The sequence below is a fragment of the Ovis aries genome, chromosome 3 (assembly GCF_016772045.2).
Source record: "Ovis aries strain OAR_USU_Benz2616 breed Rambouillet chromosome 3, ARS-UI_Ramb_v3.0, whole genome shotgun sequence".
Lineage (NCBI taxonomy): Eukaryota > Metazoa > Chordata > Mammalia > Artiodactyla > Bovidae > Ovis > Ovis aries.
Window position 1 is genome coordinate 24,715,973 of NC_056056.1, and position 16,247 is coordinate 24,732,219.

The following is a 16,247-nucleotide window of genomic DNA, read 5'->3' on the forward strand; positions in this document are numbered from 1 at the left end:
GGACACTTGGAGATCTGGACAGAGTTGAACCTACAGAAAGGGAAGGGAAACCCTCTGCCCTTTTTCCGTACCTTGACCTACATGTCTCTTCATGAGTTGTCCTCTTTTATAATACTCCACTAAACAACAGACTGGTTCCAAATAGGAAATGGAGTATGTCAAGGCTATATATTGTCACCCTGCTTATTTAACTTCTATGCAGAGTACATCATGAGAAACGCTGGACTGGAAGAAACACAAGCTGAAATCAAGATTTCCGGGAGAAATATCAATCACCTCAGATATGCAGATGACACCACCCTTATGGCAGAAAGTGAAGAGGAGCTAAAAAGCCTCTTGATGAAAGTGAAAGAAGAGAGTGAAAAAGTTGGCTTAAAGCTCAACATTCAGAAAACGAAGATCATGGCATCTGGTCCCATCACTTCATGGGAAATAGATGGGGAAACAGTGGAAACAGTGTCAGACTATTTTGGGGGGCTCCAAAATCACTGCAGATGGTGACTGCAGCCATGAAATTAAAAGACGCTTACTCCTTGAAAGAAAAGTTATGACCAACCTAGATAGTATATTCAAAAGCAGAGACATTACTTTGCCGACTAAGGTCCGTCTAGTCAAGGCTATGGTTTTTCCCATAGTCATGTATGAATGTGAGAGTTGGACTGTGAAGAAGGCTGAGTGCCGAAGAATTGATGCTTTTGAACTGTGGTGTTGGAGAAGACTCTTGAGAGTCCCTTGGACTGCAAGGAGTTCCAACGAGTCCATTCTGAAGGAGATCAGCCCCGGGATTTCTTTGGAAGGACTGATGCTAAAGCTGAAACTCCAGTAATTTGGCCACCTCATGCGAAGAGTTGACTCACTGGAAAAGACTTTGATGCTGGGAGGGATTGGGGGCAGGAGGAGAAGGAGACGACAGAGGATGAGATGGCTGGATGGCATCACTGACTCGATGAACGTGAATCTGAGTGAACTCCAGGAGCTGGTGATGGACAGGGAGGCCTGGCATGCTGCGATTCATGGGGTCCCAAAGAGTCGGACACGACTGAGCAACTGAACTGAACTGAACTGAATTGAAGCTGTTATTAGTAAGTGCAACCTTTCTGAGTTCTGTGAGTTGCTCTAGAGAGTTAATTAAACCCAAGGAGGGAGCTGTGGGCACCTCCAAACCATAGTTGGTAGGTCAGAAACTTAGCTGATAACCTGAGCTTGGGACTCACATCTGAAGTTGGGGAGAAGGGGGCTTGTAGGATTGAGCCCTTAATCTGTGGCATCTAGTGCTCTCTCCAGGTAGACAGAACTAAGTTGAATTTTAGGACCCCCAGCTCATGTCCCAAGCATTGCTTAGTGGTGTGTGTGTGGGGGAAAAACAAAAACGTTATTTCACCCATTGTAATTGGTCAACATAACTCAACATTGGCTCCAACAATTGATCTGTTACTCTCTTATGGTTCTGTGCTAGGGGTAGCTTGGTCCATGTACTCACGGAGCTCGGAGTCTGGGAAAGGTGGGTTGATGGAGAGTCAAACAAACGTGACAAACACAAAGATGATTGTGACACAGAAAGCCCTCTCGAGGAGAGACATTCAGAGACTGAATCCTCAGTGAGAAACACTTGGCTCAGGAAGTTGGAGAAAACTTCCCAGTGAAAGGGTGGGGATCCCTGAGTGGATTCAGATCTTTATTAGTTGGATAACATGATTGCCCTTGGGCTTCCTGGAGTCTTACATAAACTGCAGGAGCCCATTTTTCTTCATCAGGGGACTGGCTTTAGGTAACCCTCCAGTCTGGAGTCTGCCCTATGGACGCCATTCAGTTTATCACACTTTTAAGACTGAACTTTATTCCCCGGATGTGGGGCTCAAGGGTGATACACAAACCAACTTCCTAAGGCTCATTATGTGCCCCAAATTGTGCTGTTTCTCAAGCATTTATTTCATGAAATGCTCATTATAATTTTAGGAGCTGACAGAGGAGCCTGGCCTGCTGCTGTCCATGAGTTCACAAAGAGCTGCGTAACTTAGTGACTGAAGAACAACCAAAGATCCTAACATTGTTTCTACTCTATTTATGAAGAAATCTGCAGTAAGAGAAATGAAGCTTCTTGTAAAAATACCTGCCATCTGGCCAGAGACTGAACCATGGTCTGTTGGAATCACAAGTTCATGCTCTCTGCCAATAAAATACATTGTGTTCCATTTTCAGGGAAATAATGATGTTTTGAACGTCCTGCACAGGCACTTCCACTCAGAATTTCAAACCAGCTCAATCTTTGTCCAGGTCTACCCCACAAGGTAGGAGGGAGTCTGGATTCATACAGTGCAACCTCTAGTCCCGAGGCTTCAGGCAAAGGCCACCAAAATGAACAAGGATTTCGCTCTAAGTCTTCTCCCAGACTATCAAGCATGAAAGGGCAATAGAGAAAAGAGGACTTTCTCCCTACTGCCCAAAGATCTGAGTTGGTTAAGGAAATTGGTAGAACAAGAGGGGCCCCTGAGCCCTGAGGTTTATTAGTCCCGTCTTTGAGCTGATCCAAAGTGTAAGCATTCCAGACAAAGGCCACACACCACAGGGCTGAGGCCCCACTGTTCTCCCTGTGTTTGCCCCACAAGACAGATCCTGCAGCCTCAGAAAGAGTTATGAGCTCTGGCATCCTGTAGAGCAGGGAACAGACATCTCCCCTCAGTCAACTGCCCTCGACTTGCTGAAAACATGATTCATGAGAACTATTGCTTTCTTCAGAAGGACCCTTTGGCTCTGCTCTGAGCCCAGGAATAGACCAGCCACAATCAACTCCCATGAAGAAGTGGTTTCCCCACCGCATAACTCTTCCTCGTGAGGACAATGGCTTTTTTCAGTGTGGTAAAGGGGAAGTTTAACCAAAGGAAAAACTGAGCCCACACTGATAAAACAGCCAGGTTATCAAGGGACTGCCAGGCATGGGAGCTGTGGCACCCTGCCCTTGTGGTGACTTTAGGAACATCCTTTGTATAGGTTTCCCAACTGCCCTTCAGCATGGAAGCGTCACCTCAAACTACTCCCCAACCTTTCTCTATGTCTCACTTAACTGTGTTTACCAAGGTTCATAATTATATGCTAGGCACATAACATGTAAAACAGTGTCCTTTCTGGGGGCAGCCTTGTGCGGTATTACTAAAGCCACCAAGTCATAACTTGGTGTTGACTATTGAATACCTACATTGTGCCAAAGAACTGTCTTAGATGCTCATGCTTGTTCGTCTACTAACTCCCCGCAAACTCCACCAGGAGAGTGGTGTTTGTCTATTTTTAGAAGCAGGTTCAAAGAGTCAAGCAAATTTCTTAACACGGATAGTGACAGAGCAGGATTTAAACCAGGACTGTCTGATGCAAGGAATATACTTAGACCGTCCCCCAAATGTCTCTGTCTATTTTAATATGTGAACCAGGCCTCAGAGAAAAGAAAATAGAAAGCACATATGTTTTTGTGTAGTATTCAGATAAATTTGCAGTTTCCTCTAAATCAAAAGTATAACGGTTTTTGGATTAAGAAAAAGAAATGTCTGTGTGTTGGGGCTCCACATGGAGAGCTTTGTCCCTTGAGGTGACACCTTCACTTGGCAAGATCTTTTGAGTGTGGTCGTGGAATAATGCAGAATACAAAGAATATTATTTTTTTCCCCAAAACGAGGAAAAAAAGTGACCCAAGACTGACTTTCCAGCCACTCTTACTTCCCAACCAACCATGGCAAGTCCCAGCAAGACCCCCCCCACACACCAGGACACCAGGTTTCCCTCATAGGTCACTGTTTTCATGGTTCTTCTGGAGTGAAACAGACACGCACTCTGAGAGAGCAGAACCAAGAGGGCCCCAGAGATCACCTCGCTCACCTTCCTGCTATTGCCTCAGCCTCCTCCTAGCTCAACCACTTCACAGTGAAAGAGAATCCTTATCCATATAAGCATATTTTTTGTATTATCTATTAGACATAATTTTTTGTATTATATGTATTTTGTATTATATGTATATGTATTTTTGTACATATTTTTGTATTATCTATCTAGATGAATATTTAATTGAGATCTTATGTAGTAGGTACTCTTCGAGATTATACAAAATGGTCTTTAAGAATATGGGAAATTATTAGAACGCCTATCTTCCTTAAATTTTTATTTAATATGTGGCTTATAATATGACAGATTAACAAGACAGATAAGAGTGTTAATTTAAAAAGGAATATACTAATATATATGCATATAAATGTATATGTGAATACACAAATGAAAATACAGGCACCTAATCCAAAAGTATTTTAAACAGATAGAAAGTGAAAGTGAAAGTTGCTCAGTCATGTCCACCTCTTCGTGACCCCATGGACTATAGTCCATGGCATTCTCCAGGTCAGAATACTAAAGTGGGTAGCCTTCCCCTTCTCCAAGGGATTTTCCCAACCCAGGGCTTGAACCCAGGTCTCCCACATGGCAGGCATGTTCTTTATCAGCTGAGCCACAAGGGAAGCCCAAGAATACTGGAGTGGGTAGCCTATCCCTTCTCCAGAGGATCTTCCTCACCCAGGAATTAAACTGGGGTCTCCTGCAATGCAGGTGGATTCTTTACCAACAGAGCTATCATGGAAGCCCCATTTGAAACAGATAAATGTATATTATTATAAAAGCTTCAACACAAGCTTCTTTTGCAAAGGACCATTGGAAAGATTAAAACACTGCATTTGTGTCTGACCCTAGGGAAGGGGCAAAAAGGATGCAGGAGGAAAATATGTTATTTGATATCAGGAACATCCCCTGGAGGAGGGCATGGCAACCCACTCCAGTATTCTTGCCTGGAGAATCCCATGGATACAGGACCCTGGTGGGCTACAGTCCACAGGGTCGCAAAGAGTCAGACACGACTGAAGTGACGAAACACTCATGTATAGTAACAGCAGCAGCATTAAATAAACAAATTCATTGTACAGACATTTAAATTGTCATTAGATATTACTATTTTTAATTATTTAGCTGTTATTAGAAGCTGTACTCTTTGTTATTGTTCAATCACTCAGTCATGTCCGACTCTGCGATCTCACTGACTGCAACATGCCTGGCTTCCCTGTCCTTCACCATCTCCCTGAGTGTGTTCAAACTCATGTCCATTGAGTCGATGATCCCATCCAACCATCTCATCCTCTGTCGCCCTCTTCTCCTCCTGCCGTCAACCTTTCCAAGCATCAGGGTCTTTTCCAGGGAGTTGGCTCTTCACACCAGGTGGCCAAAGTATTGGAGATTCAGAGTTCTAGCTGTTCGTTTCTTTTTTGGAGTATCTGAGAAGTTACATCTAGAACATTATTTCTAAGAACTTTTCTGTATAGTGAAGGTCCAACAATGCTTGGATACTTCCCACATTCTCCAAAAAAGTCCTTCTATACCGCTCGCAGTTTAAGGCTGAGAATGGAGTGGTAGGAGTGGGTTGGGGTACAGACCTCAAGCTCTTCTCCCGGCTGTGTTCTCCACTTTCCTCTTATCTTTCACTCAGAGAATTGATGCCTTATGCATCCTCTTGGGGTCAGCCTAGGGTTCTCTTGCTCCTTTATCCCCAGTATCCACATATCTGCAGATCATCAAAATGTTCTCTGGAGTCTAGCTCCTAAATATTCTGTCTGTTGCCTCCTCTGCCTCGGCTGGTCTGATCTTACCATCCAGTCAGTCCACCGTCATTTATTGCCTAGAGGAAAGCATTCTAACCTTACTCCCTGCTTCTTGACTCACTATTCAGTCTCCATGTTACAGAAGAAACTTCCTAGAGCATAAATGTGATCCAGTTACTCCTGTTGTTGAAATGTCCCACATCAGTCCCTCGTTCTCTGACTTGGCAATTATGCCCTCTACTTTCTGGCCCAAAGCCTGAGTTCCTTTTACTCTCTGTCATGCTACCTACATTCCGGATGTACACCATGCCATTAACTTATTTCTAGACCTTTCTTCAAAATACCCACTCACTCTTCCTTGTTCCTCTCTAATGCATAGTCTTTCTAGTGCTTCCAAGTCTTATTCTATATTATCTTTGTGACCATAGGAAGAACTGAATACATCATTTCCTGTGAGCATAAAGTACCATAGCTGTTACCAGTCTGCTGTTGCTATATATTTACATATATATATCTCTCCTCTAGGAGACTAGAAGCTCCTTGAGGATCAGGGGCCAGATCCTATCATTACTTTCTACCCCAGCAGCTCCATACACTACTGAGCACCCCAATAGCTCAGCCAAATTCCTTCCTCCACTGCAGGTTGAGAAATGCACATTGCTTTAAAATCCGGAAGCAAAGCCCCGTAGATAAAGCGTCAAAATGCTGGTCAAAGTAGCATTCCAGAGAGCCAGTACCACTCCTTCGCACTTGGGCTGAAAGATAAACATCTGTTCTCTATCCTTAACTTCAACCAAACCCCAGATGCTGTGCTGTGCTTAGTCAGTCATGTCCGACTCTTTGCAATCCCATGACTGTAGCCCACCAGGCTCCTCTGTCCAGGCAAGAATACTGGAGTGGGTTGCCATGCCCTCCTCCAGGGGATCTTCCCAACCCAGCGATCAAAACCATGTCTCCTGCCTTGCAGGCAGATTCTTTACTATCTGAGCCACCAGGCGAGCCCGCCTCCCCAGGTTTATGTAGAAGTAGCAAACACTGTTGGAATCAGCCGGTACATATGGGAATGGGAAACGGAATGCAGCAATATGGAGATGCATTTTAGAACTTTCCTCACTCTATGGATTGAAGAGCAAAGTTATTTGGAATGAAACCCCAAAAGATATTTGGGAGGAGACAGCTAGAGAGGAGCTGTCTAATTTAGGGGGCTTCCCTTGTAGCTCAGTCGGTAAAGAATTTGCCTGCAGTACAGAAGACCCGGGTTTGATCCCTGGGTTGGGAAGATCCCCTGAAGAAGGAAATGGCAACCCACTCCAGTATCCTTGCCTGGAAAATCTCATGGATAGAAGAACCTGGTGGATTGCAGTCCATGGGGTCGCAAAGAGTCAGGCACGACAGCGACTAACACACACACACACATTGGTGATGGACAGGGAGGCCTGGTGTGCTGCAATTGATGGGATCGCAAAGAGTCGGACACTACTGAGCAACTGAACTGAACTGAACTGAATTGGTCGTCATCAGGATAAGGTGGTAAGAATGGTTTTCCTACTCCAGCCGTCTTCTTCGACTTCTTTCTAGATTCTCTCATGTACTCTTTCTTCCTGCCTCTTAGTCACTCAGCCCTCAAAGGCATGTCAGTTCCTCTGTATTGGTTTTTAGCATTAAGTCCAGACCATGGGAGAGAGACGGAGCTAGAGGAGGAAGAAACTAAGGCCATGGAAGGGGAGCCCACTTAGCTGGCTAATTCTCATGCTTCGACTCAATTGTGAGGCTTTCAGAAACTTCACTAGCGAGGACAAGGGATTGACCAGTGCTCTGAGAAATCAGCCCCAGCTGCTGCCAAAGACAGATCTCCTTGGCCCTAGCTGTAACTCAGTGGGTGGGAGAACCCTGCATAATTCCTTCCCTCTGACCAGATCTCTGTGGCCTCATCCATGGACTGGAGAGTCGATGCTTGTCTTCTGAAGCTAATAAGCTGGCGCAGCTGGAATGTTGGCTGAGCCCAGGTGTCTGGTTGGCTGTATTGAAAGCAAGAAAAGAACCCTGGGTGGATTTAGGACTGCTGTATATGGTTGTGTAGACTATGCTCTGCTCAACTTTAGGAGGTGACCTTTGCTCAAATGCTATGTGACAATAATCACATAAAATCTATTGTAAGTGGAAGCCCCAGAGTTGAGCAGTGCATGAGCTACATAAGTGAGTAGCAGCCTTGCCCATGGAGAGCTTCAGCTATGCCAGAGCAATCCTGGACCTCTGGCAAACTGATTTCCTTGGTTTAGTTAGTCGAACTTAATTTCTGGTTAGAAAGGATACACATAAACGCTGAGGACATTTTCTTCTAAAATGAAAACTGAGACCTATGTTTGACAAAAGACTTTTCCTGGGAGATTCCACAAATTTTGTGTGCATAACAAAATCCAACAAATAAGACAATTTAAAGAAAGTTGTTACTGCATTGGAATTTTGGGGGTAACATGGACTACAGATAGTTATTACTCAGTATTTTTGGAGTGTTGGAGCTAACTGCATAAAATGTGTGGCTATAAGGATACCACAAACCAGACCTCACCCTCAAACCAAGCCATGCAGAGTTACTGGTCTTGCCCCTGGATCTAAGGAAAGCCTCCAACGAGCTGAGCAGGGAAAGCATCTCCCAGCCAAAATATGTCCATGATAAAGTATATTCTCAGCCTGGATGTGACTCAGACCCCTGCCCAGATCCTTCTGCTCTGCCCATCTGAATCTCTGACTTTTCTTTTCTTGGTCTGAACAAACTCTGTGTGATCTCATCTTTTCTCATGGCTTCAATATAATGATTTCCACAAATAATCTTATCTCCAGCCCAGGTTTCTCCTCAAAGCGCCAGACTCACATCTCTAATCAATCAATGTAGTTCCTCATTTGTGTCTGACTCTGTAGCCCACCAGGTTTCTCTGTCCATGCAAGAATACTGGAGTGGGTGGCTATGCCCTCCTCCAGGGGATCTTCCCAAGCCAGGGATCAAAGCCATGTCTGCTGCCTTGCAGGCAGATTCTTTACTATCTGAACCACCATGACCGTGACCCCATGGGTCAACCATGGGGTCAACCACTGTGACCCCATGGACTATAGTTCGCCAGGCTCCTCTGTTCATGGAATTCTCCGGGCATGAATACCATAGTGGATAGCCATTCCCTTCTCCATGGACAACTCTAATTGAATGTACCATACTCAAGCCTCATTCCCTAAACTCACTTTATCAAGAGAAACTGATTTCTTTTTCTCCTTGAATCTGTGAACAATCAGTTTTCAGCTTGGAGATAAACTGGTGAGAGATACATGATTTACATTGACTCTTAAAATTCCCAATCTCCTCCATTCTACAGATGGGGAAAAATGAGACCTGAGGTTGACTGAGCCCAGAAAGTAAAAGTCTCAGCTAAGACCATTTCTAATAAGTAGTATAGTTGTGCCCTAAACTTAGATTTTTATGAAGCCCAGATCTATACTTTTTTAGCACAAGACTCTTAGAGAAGGTAGACTTAAGTTAAAATAAGTCATTTAACCATATTGTCATTTACTATAAGGACATTCATTGAGAGCTTTAGAATCGTCGGGGATGAAAGACAAGTTTAAGTATTAATCAAAATATTCATCATGACTGCAGCTCTCTGGGTTTTGGGCAGCAGTTATTGCCTCAAATCACAAATTCCAGGCAAGCAGCCTCCAGAATTTTGACTTCAGGTGTGTAAAGGTAGGCCTCAACAACAAAAACAACAACAAAAGTTTTCCTCAACCAACACTTAAAATTTACAGCCAATAGAAATGTCAAAGAATGTGTTGTCTTAGGGAAATTGCATTTACTTATGGAAAACCCAAAGTTTGCAAAGGGATATTTTAAAAAGGCTTAAGACATATCTGTTTTGTACTTCAAAAGCCATTTGGTCCCGGGTCCAGCAGGCAAAGTGGTTATTATGGTTCCTTGTGGCAGAAGGCTGGTGAGACTGCAATGTGCCCAGTAAATACGGAACCCCACCCGCAGAGCTCCACTTGCTCCCGCCATTCTGGTGAGGCTAATTGGAGGAGAGCAACCTTTTTGAGAAAGGAAAGAAATTTCTGGATTTGAAGCAGATGTCTGGACCTTGCCGAATCTACAATGCAGCCTTTTAAAGGAAATATTGCAATAATTAGGAGTCCGGTTTGAAGTCAATGCGTTGCTGTAAAAATTAAGGATGTTTATAACTGTGGGAAGGTTCTCTTTAAAAATCCAATTCTGACTCCAATTTGCTAGCAAATTGCATCCTGGCCCCATGGAAAGAGTGATCTGGGGACCTGTTTCATAGATCAGGATCCTCTTTGTCCGATGCAGTGGAGGATATTCATTGCTGTTTATGAAATGTAGATAGGAATTCTCATGCGTCATCAAGAACATGTGTGGAATTTTAGACTGTAGAAAGATAGTTGGACATTTGGAACCAAACAGAATGTTTTCTCAGTTGATTTTTTAAAAAATAAAATGAAGATTAAAAAAAAAAAAAACACCAAAGCCAAACAGAAAAGACTTGGCTTTCCTTCTGTGGTCCCTGGAATGGGAAATCTAGTATTTGCTAAAATTACCACAGTTTCTCAGATATTGGTTAGTCATGAAACACTATATTATACTCAATTTCAGGTTATACAAGGACAAGAAATTATACAATGTATGGATTGAGTTTCCCTGCAGTCATGGATAATTATTAAGGATCAGGAAAAAGTAACTTAATTTGCATATGCCCGAAAGGAAAAAGGAGTCTTAAATTTATCATCAGTTCAGAAAGACACTTTAAGTAGAAAACGCTGTAGGGAAAGAAAATTGAAATTAAATAAAATATCTGAGAGCAAATCCAGTTTCTACTACTTAGCAGTTTTGTGACCATATATTTTTCAAACCTTGATTCCTCGCTATATTGGGGATAGTAATTAATACCTACCTTTTATTGTTATTTTGAGAACTGATTTTAATAGGGTATGTAACGCACTTGGGCTTCCTGGAGTAGCTCAGATGGTGAAGAACCCACTTGCAATGCAGGAGACCTGGGTTGGGTCCCTGGGTCGAGAAGATCCCCTGGAGAAGGGAATGGCTACCCACTCCAGTATTTTTAACTGGAGAATCCCATGGACAGAGGAGTCTGGCAGGCTACAGTCTACGGGTCTCAAAAAGTCAGACACAACTGAGCGACTAAGCACACAGTAAACCAGTTATCATGGCACAGGCATACTATTTATGGGTGCATAAAAAATAGTGATCCCTCCCCCCCAAACATACTCCCAACACACATACACACTCCCAACACACATTGCTTTATCTGCAAGGCTCTGGTTCTGTATTCACATATTAGTAGGTCGATGTCATGGCTGAAACAGAATAGCTTACGGCAGTTCAGAGGGGAAAGGAAGGAAAGTATATCTGTTGTTGTTCACTCACTAAGCTGTGTCCGACCCTTTGCAACTCCATTGATTGCAGCACACCAGGCCTTCCTGTCCCTCACTCTCTCCCAGAGTTTGCTCAAACTCATGTCCATTGAGTAGGTGATGCCATCCAACTATCTCATCCTCTGCTACCCTCTTCTCCTTTTGCCTTCAATCTTTTCCAGCATCAGGGTCTTTTCCAATGAGTCAGCTGTTCAGAAAACATATTAGAGATAGCTAAATGTTCCCTAGTATTCCTTCTTTTTATAATAGAATTCCAAGTTCAAGTTGGTGGCAGTATTGTTTAGCTAGAGGCTACCTTGCTTGCAGTGAAGTATGCCATCTGACTGGATTCTGTCTGAGGAGATGTAGGTCAGCTCAGTTCAGTCGCTCAGTCGTGTCCGACTCTTTGTGACCCCATGAATCGCAGCACACCAGGCCTCCCTGTCCATCACCAACTCCCGGAGTTCACTCAGATTCACATCCATTGAGTCAGTGATGCCATCCAGCCATCTCATCCTCTGTCGTCCCCTTCTCCTCCTGCCCCCAGTGCCTCCCAGCATCAGAGTCTTTTCCAATGAGTCAACTCTTCGCATGAGGTGGCCAAAGTACTGGAGTTTCAGCTTCAGCATCATTCCTTCCAAAGAAATCCCAGGGCTGATCTCTTTCAGAATGGACTGGTTGGATCTCCTTGCAGACCAAAGGACTCTCAAGAGTCTTCTCCAACACCACAGTTCAAAAGCATCAATTCTTCGGTGCTCAGCCTTCTTCACAGTCCAACTCTCACATCCATACATGACCACAAGAAAAATCATAGCCTTGATTAGACGGACCTTTGTTGGCAATGTCTCTGCTTTTGAATATGCTATCTAGGTTGCTCATAACTTTTCTTCGAAGGAGTAGGCGTCTTTTAATTTCATGGCTGCAATCACCATCTGCAGTGATTTTGAAGCCCCCCCAAAATGAAGTCTGACACTGTTTCCACTGTTTCCCCATCTATTTCCCATGAAGTGATGGGACCAGATACCATGATCTTCGTTTTCTGAATGTTGAGCTTTAAGCCAACTTTTTCACTCTCCTCTTTCACTTGCATCAAGAGGCTTTTTAGTTCCTCTTCACTTTCTGCCATAAGGGTGATGTCATCTGCATGTCTGAGGTTATTGAGATTTCTCCTGGTAGTCTTGATTCCAGCTTGTGCTTCTTCCAGCCCAGTGTTTCTCATGATGTACTTTGCATAGAAGTTAAATAAGCAGGGTGACAATATACAGCCTTGACATACTCCTTTTCCTATTTGGAACCAGTCTGTTGTTCCTGTCCAGTTCTAACTGTTGCTTCCAGACTTGTATATAGGTTTCTCAAGAGGCAGGTCAGGTGCTCTAGTATTCCCATCTCTTTCAGAATTTTCCACTGTTTATTGTGATTCACAGTCAAAGGCTTGGGCATAGTCAATAAAGCAGAAATAGATGTTTTTCTGGTACTCTCTTGCTTTTTCCATGATCCAGTGGATGTTGGCAATTTGATCTCTGGTTCCTCTGCCTTTTCTAAAACCAGCTTGAACATCTGGAAGTTCACGATTCACGTATTGCTGAAGCCTGGCTTGGAGAATTTTGAGTATTACTTCACTAGTGTGTAAGATGAGTGCAATTGTGCGATAGTTTGAGCATTCTTTGGCATTGCCTTTCTTTGGGATTGGAATGAAAACTGACCTTTTCCAGTCCTGTGGCCACTGTAGAGTTTTCTGAATTTGCTGGCATATTGAGTGCAGCACTTTCACAGCATCATCGTTCAGGATGTGAAATAGCTCCTCTGGAATTCCATCACCTCCACTAGTTTTGTTCATAGTGATGCTTTCTAAGGCCCACTTGACTTCACATTCCAGGATGTCTGGCTCTAAGTGAGTGATCACACCATCATGATTATCTTGGTCATGAAGATCTTTTTTGTACAGTTCTTCTGTGTATTCTTGCCACCTCTTCTTAATATCTTGTGCTTCTGTTAGGTCCATACCATGTCTGTCCTTTATCGAGCCCATCTTTGCATGAAATGTTCCCTTGGTATCTCTGACTTTCTTGAAGAGATCTTTAGTCTTTCCCATTCTGTTGTTTTCCTCTATTTCTTTGCATTGATAGCTGAGGAAGGCTTTCTTATCTTTCCTTGCTATTCTTTGGAACTCTGCATTCAGATGCTTAGAGCTTTTGCTTTTCTCTTCTCTTCTTTTCACAGCTATTTGTAAGGCCTCCCCAGACAGCCATTTTGCTTTTTTGCATTTCTTTTCCATGGGGATGGTCTTGATCCCTGTCTCCTGTACAATGTCACAAACCTCTGTCCATAGTTCATCAGGCACTCTATCTATCAGATCTAGTCCCTTAAATCTATTTCTCACTTCCACTGTATAATCATAAGGGATTTGATTTAGGTCATCACTGAATGGTCTAGTGGTTTACCCTACTTTCTTCAATTTCAGTCTGAATTTGGCAATAAAGATGTGGGTAGAAGAGATAATATGTGTAGTTTCTACATCATGCCACTTGCCCTTTACTTCCTCTTTCTTGTATCCTGTGAGTAAGAATGTGTACACAATGGTGGTGAGTAGATTTTTCTCTATAAATAAAGGCAACACCTCAGTGGAAGATGCGACACCAAAATGGAAGAAGTCTGGGTCACTGGATGACTGTGTTTCCTAATGCTCAGGGACCATCTACCACTTCAGACTTTCACATGCAAGAAAAAGAATAAAGTCATTTTACTTTAGTCACTTTTATTTTGCTCTTTGTTAAAGCACTTAGATTTATCTTTCATTACAGAAACTTGTCTTTGTTGTGCTCTAAAATATGAATTAGTCTCCTCCTTCGGAAAATTCTGTAGTCCCTCATTGCTCATCAATGAAGTTCATTTAGGGTGCCTTACATGTGACTGGGCTTCCCAGGTGACTGAGTGGTAAAGAATATGCCTGCCAATGCAGGAGACACAAGAGATGCACGTTCAATCCCTGGGTCGGGAAGATCCCCTGGAGAAGGAAATGGCAACCCACTCCAGTATTCTTGCCTGGGAAATCCCATGGACAGAGGAGCCTGGAGGACTACAATCCATGGGATTGCAAAGAGTCGTACATGACTGAGTACGCATGCAGGTACATGTACGTACTTGACTGGTGGCAGAATGAAGAATGACCCAACTCTGGCAGAGAGGAGACCAGCCTGGCTGCAGTGGTGGGTGGACACCGTTGAACAAAGGAAGACTTGAGGGGCTTTATTTGATTACGAAGCAGCTCAAGAGTGTTAGGCTTAGTAAGTAATTCTCAAGATTTTTATCTGGCCAGGCTGAATATGAAACCATTCTGTTTGGTTAATTTATACATAGGCCCTGGTTTTTCTTTCTTTCTTTCTTTTTATTTTTGAGGTCCCTTTTGAGTATGCAAAAACATTAGTACTGGGTGTATTTTTCAAGCCCTGCCTCAAAGGTCACTTGATTGGCTTCTTTCCTCCAGTTTTATTGAGATATAATTAACATACAGCACTGTATAAATTTAAGGTGTACAGCATAATGATTTGACTTACATCATGAAATGACTACACCAATAAGTTAGAGAATATTCATCATTTCATACAGACACAAAATTAAAGAGAAAAAATTTGTTTCTTTTAATGAGAACAGTTAGAATTTACTCTCTGAACAACCTTCACCTATAACATACAGTGATGTCAATCATATATATCATGTTTATATACATTGCTCAGTTCAGTTCAGTTCAGTAGCCAGGGCTTCCTGTCCCTCACCAACTCCCAGAGTTTACTCAAACTCATGTCCCCTGAGTCAGTGATGCCATCCAACCATCTCATCCTTTGTCGTCTCCTTCTTCTCCTGCTTTCAATCTTTCCCAGCATCAGGGTCTTTTCAAATGGGTCAGTTCTTCACATCAGGTGCCCAAAGTATTGGAGTTTCAGCTTCAGCATCAGTCCTTCCAATGAATATTTAGGACTGATTTCTTTTCGAATGGACTAGTTGGATCTCCTTGCAGTCAAGGGACTCTCAAGAGTCTTCTCCAACACCACAGTTCAAAAGCATCAGTTCTTCAGTGCTCAGCTTTCTTTATAGTCCAATTCTCACATTCACACATGACTACTGGAAAACCACAGCCTTGACTAGACTGACATTTGTTGACAAAGTAACGTCTCTACTTTTTAATATGCTGTCTAGGTTGGTCATAACTTTCCTTCCAAGGAACAAGCATCTTTTAATTTCATGGCTGCAGTCACCATCTGCAGTGATTTTGGAGCCCCCTCCCCCCAAAAAATGTGGTCCACTGGAGAAGGGAATGGCAAACTTTTTCAGTATTCTTGCCTTGAGAACCCCATGAACAGTATCAAAAGACAAAAAGATAGAACACTGAAAGATGAACTACCCAAGTTGGTAGGCGCCCAATATGCTACTGAAGATCAGTGGAGAAACAAATCCAGAAAGAATAGAGGGATGGAACCAAAACAAAAACAACACCCAGTTGTGGATGTGACTGGTAATAGAAGCAAAGGTCCGATGCTGTAAAGAGCACTATTGCATAGGAACCTGGAATGTTAGGTCCATGAATCAAGGCAAATTGGAAGTGGTCAAACAGGAGATGGCAAGAGTGAATGTCGACATTTTAGGAATTAGCAAACTAAAATGGACTGGAATGGGTGAATTTAAATCAGATGACCATTATATCTACTACCGTGGGCAAGAATCCCTTAGAAGAAATGGAGTAGCCATCATGGTCAACAAAAGAGTCCAAAATGCAGTACTTGGATGCAATCTCAAAAACGACAGAATGATCTCTGTTCGTCTCTAAGGCAAACCATTCAATATCATAGTAATCCAAGTCTATGCCCCAAGCAGTAATGCTGAAGAAGCTGAAGTTGAATGGTTCTATGAAGACCTATGAGACCTTTTAGAACTAACACCCAAAAAAGATGTCCTTTTCATAATAGGTGACTGGAATGCAAAAGTGGGAAGTCAAGAAACACCAAGAATAACAAGGCAAATTTGTCCTTGGAGTACAGAATGAAGCAGTCGAAAGCTAATAGAGTTTTACCAGGAGAATGCACTGGTCATAGCAAACACCCTCTTCCAACAACAAAAGATGACTTTACACATGGACATCACCAGATGGTTAATACCAAAATCGGATTGATTAATATCTTTGCAGCCAAAGATGGAGAAGCTCTA